Here is a 10478-nt window from a genome sequence, read left to right on the forward strand (position 1 = left end):
TCAGCTTTGGCTTATGGTGGTGCAGGAGATGGAACGTGGGACTTTGGAAGACTGCTCTCTATCCCCACACAACATTTTATTTCTTTAAACCATTTAATCTTCTCATTTTTAAAAAATATTTTATTTATTGGGGGTATGGATCTACCTGCCAGCACCGCTGTCCAGCAGAGAAAATATTACAGAAGCTAGACCTCCTACCTTCTGCACCCCCCAGAAAGAATTTTGGTCCATACTCCCAGAGGAGGGAAGAAATATTAGAGGTAGATGACTGAAACCTAATTCCATCAGGACCCAGAGAGAGAAGAGGAAAAAGTGAAAAACATTCAGAAATAGTAATAGGTGTATCTGTGACTTAAAAATGGAAGAGAAGGCAGGACCATAGACAAAAATAGAAAATAGATAGACAGATAGATAGATAGATAGATAGATAAATAGATAGATAGATAGACAGTTGTAGAAATAATAGCCCATATCTGTGACCTTGGGAGAACCGGTGCAGTTTTCAATGGCGGGAATGAAGACACAGAAGTCTGGTGGTGGGAACCATATGAAATTGTACCCCTCTTATTTTATAATTTTGTAGATCACTAATAAAAATAAAATTACTGAGAAAGGGGGATAGCATAATGGTTATACAAAGAGACTCATGTCTGAGGCTCCAAAGTCCCAGGTTCAATCTCCAGCACTACTATCAGCTCAGCTACCAGAGCTGAGCAGTGCTCTGTTGTTTCTCTCTCTCTGGGCATCTCTCTCAAAAATAAAATAAATAAAATATTTTTTAAAATAAAATTACAAAAATAGCAACAAAGTGGCATTCACAGGGAAATTTGTTTGTTTGTTTGTTTACTAGAGTATTGTTCAGCTCTGACATATGGTGTTGCAGGGGAACCTGGGACATTAGAGTCTCACACACAAAAATCTTTTGTATAAATCATTATGCAAGCTCCCCAACCCACTATATTTTATTTGAATGGGAGAGAATGATGCAGAGAGAAAGATACAGAGAGACCAGAGCATTGCTCAGCTCTGGGATATAGTGTGGGGTGACAGTGGTGGGGGATTGAACCAGGGACTTTGGAACCTCAAACATGGACTTCTTTTTGCATAACCACTGTGCTATTTCCCCTGCCTGCTCCTCTCATTTGGAAGAGTTCAAAATTCAGATTTTGGAAGGTGAAGTAAGGATTAAAACTGATAATGAATATACAAAATACAATGTATTGGGTGGGGGTAGATAGCATAAAGGTTATGCAAAGAGACACTCATGTCTGAGGCTCCAAAGTCCTAGGTTCAGTCCCCCACACCATCATAAACCAGAGCTGAGCAGTGCTCTGGTTAAAAAAATAAAAAAGGGAGTCAGGCGGTAGCTCAGTGGGTTAAACGTACATGGCGTGAAGTGCAAGGTGTAAGGATTCCGGTTCGTGTCCCCCCACCACCACCACCTGCAGGGGAGATGCTTCACAGGTGGTGAAGCAGGTCTGCAGGCCTCTGTCTTTCTCTCCCCCTCTCTGTCTTCACCTCCTCTCTCCATTTCTCTCTGTCCTATCCAACAACGATGACATCAATAACAACAACAATAACTATGACAACAATGAAAAGCAAGGGCAACAAAAGGGAAAATAAATAAATATTTAAAAAATTATTAAAAATGTATAAAATACAGTGTATACATGCAATGAAATATTATTTAGCAAAAAATGTAATGAAATACGATATTTAACATTGTGGACCAAATTTGTAATTCCAGATATCACTATTCTTTTTACAACACCAACTGAATTCTTAGTGTTTATATTTGGGTGTAAAAGTTTGAGCCACCATTTGTACTTCTCTTTTTAGCTTCTTGGTTCCTTAGAAATAGTTCCTTCTAAGAGAGAACAAGAGTAACTTAACTAAATGTTTCTTTCGGTTCCTTCATGATTAGGCAGAAGGTTTTGAGCTGCATAGTTGAGATACCCCTTTCCTCTTTTGTTGTTGTTGTTATTGTTGTTGTTTTTTTATTGTTGTCACTGGAGTTTCACCTTCCCAGGCAAAAAAAAATTTTTTTTACTTATTTATTATTGGATAGAGAGAGAAAGAAATTGAGAGGGGAGGGTGAGATAAAGAAGGAGAGAGACAGAGAGATACCTGCATTCCTGCTTCACCACTCATGAAACTTTAGCCCTGAGGTGGGGACCAGGGGCTTGAATCTGGGTCCTTGTACACTGTAATGTGTGTGCTCAACCAGGTGCACCACCACCTGGCCCCCTAACTTTTTTTTTCTTTCTCTACAAATAGAAATAGAGAGAGACAAGTCTACGGCCATACCACCCTGAACATGCCCAATCTCAGAAGTGCAGTGGGTTCAGGCCTGGTTGGTACTTGGATGGGAGAAATAGAGAGACAGAACTGGGGAGATATTATATGTTTATGCTAAAAACTTTTCCTGTCTGAGGCACCAAATGCCCCACATTCAATTCCCAGCACCACCATAAGCTAGAGCTGAGCTGTGTTCTGGTAGGAAAAAAAAAAAAAAGTGGGTGGGAGAGAGAAAGAGACAGACAGACAAATAGACTACAGTACTGAAGCTTCCTCCACTGTTGTGGGAGCTTGGACTGAGCCTGGCAAATTCACTGACAAAACAGGCACACTGTCCAGGTAGCTATTTTGTGGTCACCCCCCACACACACCTGGTTGAGTGTACATGCTATCATGTACAAGGACCCAGATTTAAGCCACTGCTCCTCACCTGTGGGGGGAAGCTTCACAGAGGTGAAGCAATTATGCAGGTCTCCCTTTCTCTTTTTTCTCTCTCTCCTCTTCTCCTTCCATCCCAGTTTCTCTCTGTCTCTACCCAATAAGTAAGTAAATAAATAAAATTGAAAATATTTTATTTATTTTAGTAAAAGAGTAATACAGAGAGAAAGATACACAGTGAGAGATGAGGATACTGCTCAGTTCTGGCTGATGGTGGTGTTGGGGAGTGAATCTGGGACCTCAAAGACTCAGGCATGGAAATCTTTGCAGAATCATTATGTTGTCTCCTCAGCCCAGTTAGTTGGCTTCTTTTATTTATTTACTTTTTAAAGATTTGTTTTGGGGCCAGGCAGTGGTGCACCTGGTTAAGTGCTCACATTACAGTGCACAAGAATCCATGTTTGGGAGTCGGACGGTAGCGCAGTGGGTTAAGCGCACATGGTGTGAAGCACAAGGACTGGGTGTAAGGATCCCAGTTCCAGCCCCCGGCTCCCCACCTGCAAGGGAGTCGCTTCACAGGCAGTGAAGCAGGTCTGCAGGTATCTTTCTCACCCTGTCTCTGTCTTCCCCTTCTCTCTCCATTTCTCTCTGTCCTATCCAACAATGACGACATCAATAACAACAATAAAACAAGGGCAACAAAAGGGAATAAATAAATATTTGAAAAAAAAAAAAGAATGCATGTTCAAGCCCCTGGTCCCACCTTCAGGGGGAAAGCTTTAGGAGTAATGAAGCAGGGCTGTAGATGTCTCTCTCTCCCTCTCTATCTCCTCTTCCCCTCTCAATTTCTCTCTGTCTCTATCCATTAATAAATAAATATTTGCTTTTAGGAGTGGGAGATAGCTCACCGGGTAGAGTGCATAAGTTACTGAACTTGAGGCACTGCATTGGAGCACCAACACTGACACAGGAACATTGTGGCACTGGGGGAAACGTCACAGAATGTGGAGCAGTATTATGGCCTGTCTCTCTCTCTCTCTCTCTTAATTTGATTTATTTATTATTGGATAGAGACAGAGAGAAATTGAGAGGGGAGGGGAAGGTAAAGAGGGAGGGGGAAAGGCAGAGAGACACCTGCAGCTCTACTTCACTACTTGTGAAGCTTTCCCCCTGCAGGAGGGGGCCAGGGGCCTGAATCCAGGTCCTTGTGCACTGCAGTGTGTATGCTTAACCAGGTGTGCCACCAACTGGCCACCTCCCCCTCTTTATCTAAAATAAAAAGAATGGGAACATGTTGGCTTACAAGCCATGGAATGATTCATGCACAAGGCAGTGTAGAGGGGGAAACAATTACTCCTTTTAGAGATTTGTTTTATATCTAGATGGGAGAAAGAGAGAGACAGAGACAAGGAGGAGAGACAGTAAATCAGAACGTCACTCTGGCATATGCAATGCCAAGAATCAAACTCCAGACCTCATGCTTGAGAGTCCAGTTGCACTACCTCTTATGCCACATACCTTCCTTCCTTCCTTGCTTCCTTGCTTCCTTGCTTCCTTCCTTCCTTCCTTCCTTCCTTCCTTTGCCTCTGGGGTTATTGCTGGGACTCAGTGCCTGAACCAGGAATCCACTGCTCCTAAGAACCTATTTTTTCCATTTTGTTGTCTTTGTTTATCGTTGTTGTGATTGTTATTGTTGTCATTGCTGTCATTGTTGTTGGATAGGTCAGAGAGAAATTGAGAGAGGAGGGGAAGACAGAGGGGGAGAGAAAGACACCTGCAAACCTGCTTCAACGCTTGTGAAGTGACCCCCTTACAGGTGGGGAGCCAGGGCTCCAACCGGGATCTTTAAGCCTGTCCTTCCGCTTTGCACCATATAGGCTTAACCCACTGCGCTACCACCCAACCCCCCCCCCACATTCTTTATTTCTTTAAAAAAAAATCTTTATTCCCTTTTGTTGCCCTTGTTGTTTTATTGTTGTAGTTATTATTGTTGTTGATGATGATGTCGTTGTTGGATAGGACAGAGAGAAATGGAGGGGGGGGGACAGAAAGGGGGAGAGAAAGACAAACACCTGGAGACCTGCTTCACCACTTATGAAGCGACTCCCCTGCAAGTTGAGATCCGGGAGCTCAAACGGAGATCCTTGAGCCGGTCGTTGTGCTTTGAGCCACCTGCGCTTAACCTGCTGCGCTACCGCCCAACAACCCCCCCCCCCATACTTATTTCTTATGACAGAGATTCACATGAAAGAAAGCACCATTCTGGCACATGCTCCTCCTCCAAGAATAGACTCAGAAGCCTCAGGCATGCAAGTCTTGTGCTCTACTAGTTGAGATATTTCCTAGGCTTGACTCTTTATATAATATTTTTGGCACCTCCTCTTCCATGAACTGATGGTGTGTTACGATTTAACCTTTTTTTTTTCCCTGTGGGTCACTGTATTTCTTTTTTTTTAATTTTTATATTTATTTATTTTCCCTTTTCTTGGCTTTGTTTTTATATATATACATATATTCATTTATTTATTCCCTTTTGTTGCCTTTGCTGTTATTATTGTTCTTGATGTCGTCGTTGTTGGATAGGATAGAGAGAAATGGAGAGAGGAGGGGAAGCCAGAGAGGGGGAGAGAAAGATAGACACTTACAAACCTGCTTCACCTCCTGTGAAGGGACTCCCCTGCAGGTGGGGTGCAGGGGCTCGAACCGGGTTCCTTATACCCGTCCATTAAGACTTTGTGCCACCTGCGCTTAACCCGCTGCACTACCGCCCAACTCCCTCCCTTGTTGTTTTTTATTGTTGTTGTTATTTATTGTTTGTTGCCCTTGTTGTTGCTGGATAAGACAGAGAGAAATTGAGAGAGGAGGGGAAGACATAGAGGAGGAGAGAAAGACAGGCACCTGCAGACCTGCTTCACTGTTTGTGAAACGACACCCCCACAACCCACCCTCACACCCCCGCAGGTGGGGAGCTGGGGCTTGAACCGGAATCCTTATGCTGGTCCTTCAGCTGGTGTCATGTGTGCTTAATCCACTGCACACCTGGCCCTCAACAGAAAATTATGTTTTCACTGCTCTAATCTATAACTTAGTTTCCTTAGCTGGAGGAGAATTAAGGCATAATATGTCAAAAAACAGAATACAGCATCTCAGAATTATAGTATTGAAAAGGTAATTGGGGGGTTGGGTGGTAGCACAGTGGGTTAAGTGCATATGGCAAGAAGCGCAAGGACTGGCTTAAGGATCCCAGTTCCAGCCCCGGCTCCCCACCTGCAGGGGAGTCGCTTCACAGGCGGTGAAGCAGGTCTGCAGGTGTCTGTCTTTCTCTCCCTGTCTCTGTCTCCTCTCCTCTCTTGGTTTCTCTCTGTCCTATCCAACAACAATATCAGTGACAGCAACAATAATAACAACAACAATGGTAACAACAAGGGAAACAAAATGGGAAAAATGGCCTCCAGGAGCAGTGGATTCGTAGTGCAGGCACCGAGCCCCAGCAATAATCATGGAGGCAAAATAATAATAATAAAATGTAATTAGTGTTGTTCATAGGAGGTTGCACAGTGGAGTGTTGGACTCATTTGCATGAGATCCCAAACTTAATCCCTAACATCACATGTCAGAATGATGCACTAGTTTCCTCTCATTAATAAATAAATACTTTTAAAAAAAGACAAGGTGATTAATCTAACTACAGCAATAGTGATCAAGGAGCCATCTACTTATTTTATTAGTTACTGAGTAATATCTGCTGTATCAAGAACTTGAGAAATCACCTCTATCATTTTCTGTGTAAATCAACTAATAGCTACTTGTCATCAATATGAGGAATCTTTGTCTCCGAATGAGATAACGTAAAATTATTAAGTTGAGAGCCAGCAAAATAGTTCACTTGAATAGTGTGTTGCTTTGTCATGTGTATAACCCATGTTTTAAACCCCTAATGCATTGAAGGAAGCTTTGGGCTGTGGTTTCTCTCTCTTTCACACTCTGTTTCTCTGTCTCTATTTTTATCTGAAAAAGTCAGTTTGGAACTGAAACCCAGAGACAATTGAAAAAAAAATTATCAAGTTGAACCATATGCAATTGCCATCTCTGTAACAGTTGGAATATCAACAAATGCACATGATTCAATTGAGCAGCAGAAAGCATGTTATTAGGTAGTGATATATTTTCTTTTTTGTTTTTGTGGTTTTTTTTTTTTTTTTTTTTTTTACCAGAGCACTGTTCAGCTCTGGCTTATGGCGGTGTGGCGGATTGAACCTGGGACTTGAGAGCCTCGGGCATCCTGACTTCTCTGAGCAGACAACCTCACCGATGTGTCCAGGACCCCCTCATCTCCAGAGCTCTAGTCCACTAGGGAGAGACAGAAACAGGTTGGAGGTATGGATTAACCTGTCAATGCCCATGATCAGCAGAGAAGCAATTACAGAAGCCAGAACTCCTACCTTCAGTTCCCCATAAACAACCTTGATCCATAGTCCCAGTGGAGATAAAGTGATAGGATGAAGATAAGAGGGCTCTGCACTCCAGTTCCATCAGCACCCAGAGAGACAGAAGGAAAAGGAGAGGCACATGTGGAGGTAGTTATGTTGTCATGAGTGTCTTGGAAGAGAGGATTGGATCAGAAAAGAAAGGGGCAACTATGTATAAATGTGGACAGATAGTTGTAGAGATGGTGGTTGGCCCATGTCTACAACCTTAGGGGAACTTCGATGGACTACAGTGGGGAGACTGAAGATTCAGAACTCTGGTGGTCTCGGAATGGTGTGGATTCAAACCCCTATCGACATGTAATTCTGTAATATAACAATAAAGAAATTTTTTTAAAAAGAAAGAGGGTGAGGGAGATAGCATAGTGGTTATGCAAAGAGACTGAACCACCATAAACCAGAGCTGAACAATGTTCAGCTTCCCCAGAGACCCACCCTACTAGGGAAAGAGAGAGGCAGACTGGGAGTATGGACCGACCAGTCAACGCCCATGTTCAGCGGGGAAGCAATTACAGAAGCCAGACGTTCCACCTTCTGCAACCCACAACAACCCTGGGTCCATGCTCCTAGAGGGATAGAGAATGGGAAAGCTACTGGGGAGGGGATGGGATATGGAGATTGGGTGGCAGGAACTGTGTGGAGTTGTACTCCCTCATCCAATGATTTTGTTAATGTCTTCTTTCTGAAATAAATAAATTAATTAAAAAAATAAATAATAAAACCTGGCATTTAAAAAAAAAAGAAAAAAAAAAAAAAGGTGCACAGAGCACCACATATCTTACCTTGTTTCAAAGACCCAGATTCAACCTCACAGTCCCCACCTTTCGGGGGAGCTTCACAAGTGGTGGAACAGTGCTGCATGTGTCTCCTTCTATTTCTATTTCTCACTTCCCCAATCTTATATAAAAGATAAAGGGGGAAAAAATAACTCACTGGATAGGGTGTCTGTCTTGCCATGCCCATGGCCCAGTTACCACATGGGAGGTTCTATGGCACTAGAGGAAGCTACAGTGCTCTCTTGTCTTTCTATCTAGCTAACTGGAGACCTCAGAGCCTCAGGCACCACCAGCTGATCAGTGCTCTCATAAAGAAGTAAATAATAATAATAATAGAGGTATAATTCTACACCACTCCCACCACCAAGGATTATAACCACTATACTTCTCCCAAGGTCATAGATCTGGGTTGAATATATATTTGTATAGGTATGTGTATATATACATACATATACCTATACATATACATATATATGTGATTTTTTTCTTTTTTTCAAGTTCATGTGTTTCAATTCTCTATATTCTACATATAAGTGAAATCATCCCATAGTTGACCTTCACTTCCTTCACAAAGCATAATCACTGCCAGTTCCATCATTTTGTCCCAAAGGACACAATATAGTCTTTTTAAAAAATATTTATTGATTTTCCCTTTTGTTGCCCTTGTTGTTTTTTTATTGTTGTTGTAGCTATTATTATTGATGTCATCACTGTTAGATAGGACAGAGAGAAATGGAGAGAGGGGGTAAGACATAGAGGGGGAGAGAAAGACACCTGTAGACCTGCTTCACCACCACCTGTGATGTGTGTGCTCAACCAGGTGTGCCACTGCCCAGCCCTGCCCACCACTGCCGCCTGTGAATCAACTCCTCTGCAGGTGGGGAGCCGGGGGCTCAAACTGGGATCCTTATGCCGGTCCTTGCACTTCGTGCCACCTGTGCTTAACCCGCTGTGCTACCTGCCCGACTCCCCAATATAGTCTAACTTGAGCATTACTCCATATGTCCCATGACTATACTATACTACACTATACTCTTTATTTATTTGTATTTATATGACTCACATGAGTGTTTTTTGTTAATAACTTTTAAAAATATTTCATTTTTTCAATATATTATTTATTATTGTAGAGACAGAGAGAAATTGAGAGGAGGGGGGAGATAGAGAGGGAGAGAGACACCTACAGCCCTACTTCACCACTCTTTTTTTTAAAATTTATTTTATTTATTTATTCCCTTTTGTTGCCCTTGTTTTTTTTTTATTGTTGTAGTTATTATTGTTGTTGTCGTTGTTGGATAGGACAGAGAGAAATGGAGAGAGGAGGGGAAGACAGAGAGGAGGAGAGAAAGATAGACACCTGCAGACCTGCTTCACCGCCTGTGAAGCGACTCCCCTGCAGGTGGGGAGCCAGGGTTCGAACCGGGATCCTTATGCTGGTCCTTGTGCTTTGCGCCACCTGCGCTTAACCCGCTGCGCTACAGCCCGACTCCCTACTTCACCACTCTTGAAGCTTCCTCCCTGCAGGTGGGGACTAGGGGCTTGAACCCAGGTCCCTGTGCATTGTTGTGTGTGTACTTAACCAGGTGTGCTATCCCCTGGCCCTTCATTTATTATTATTATTATCTTAATGAGATAGAGATAGAGAGAGAGAGATACAGAGAAATACCAGAACACTGCCCAGCTTTGACTCGTTGTGGTGCTAGGGATAGAGCCTGGGACCTTGGAGGCTCAGGCATGAGAGACTTTTGCATAACTTTTATACTGTTTTACCAGCCCGTAGAGGCTTTCCCACCCATATTGCTAAGTATTTCTCATAGGCTACCCCCCTGCTCAATATTTTAAAATTTTAATCAGAAAAGTGAAAAGGCACATACCAGAGAAGCATGTGGACCATTTGAGCAAAGATGGATGGCCCCATGTGGAAGCTGATGCCTATTTTCTTCCTCCTGCTCCACCCCCACCTCCTCCTCTTTCTCTTCTTCCTTCTCTTCCTCTCCTTCTCCTCCTTCTTTTTCTCTATCTCCTCCTCTTCCTCCTCTTTCACCTCTATCTCTTCCTCCTCCTCCAACACTACTACTACTACTTCTAACAGAAGAAAAAAAATTATTCAATTTCATTCTAGTAGGATAAAAACTTTCTTAACAAGAGTCATAAAAAGGAAAATGTTGGGAGTTGGGCGGTAGTGCAGTGGGTTAAGCACAGGTGGTGCAAAGTGCAAGGACTAGCGTAAGGATCCCAGTTCGAGCCCCCAGTTCCCCACCTGCAGAGGAGTGGCTTCACAAGCAGTGAAGCAGGTCTGCAGGTGTCTGTCTTTCTCTCCTCATCTCTGTCTTCCCTTCCTCTCTCCATTTCTCTCTGTCCTATCCAACAACAATGACAGCAATAACAACAATAACAACGACAACAACAACGATAGACAACAAGGGCAACAAAAAGGGAAAAATGATCTCCAGGAGCAGTAGATTCATCGTGTAGACACCGAGACACAGCAATAACCCTGAAGGAAAAGAAAGAAAGAAAGAAAGAAAGAAAGAAAGAA

Source organism: Erinaceus europaeus, chromosome 13, assembly GCF_950295315.1.
Source record: "Erinaceus europaeus chromosome 13, mEriEur2.1, whole genome shotgun sequence".
In the NCBI taxonomy this organism is placed as follows: domain Eukaryota; kingdom Metazoa; phylum Chordata; class Mammalia; order Eulipotyphla; family Erinaceidae; genus Erinaceus; species Erinaceus europaeus.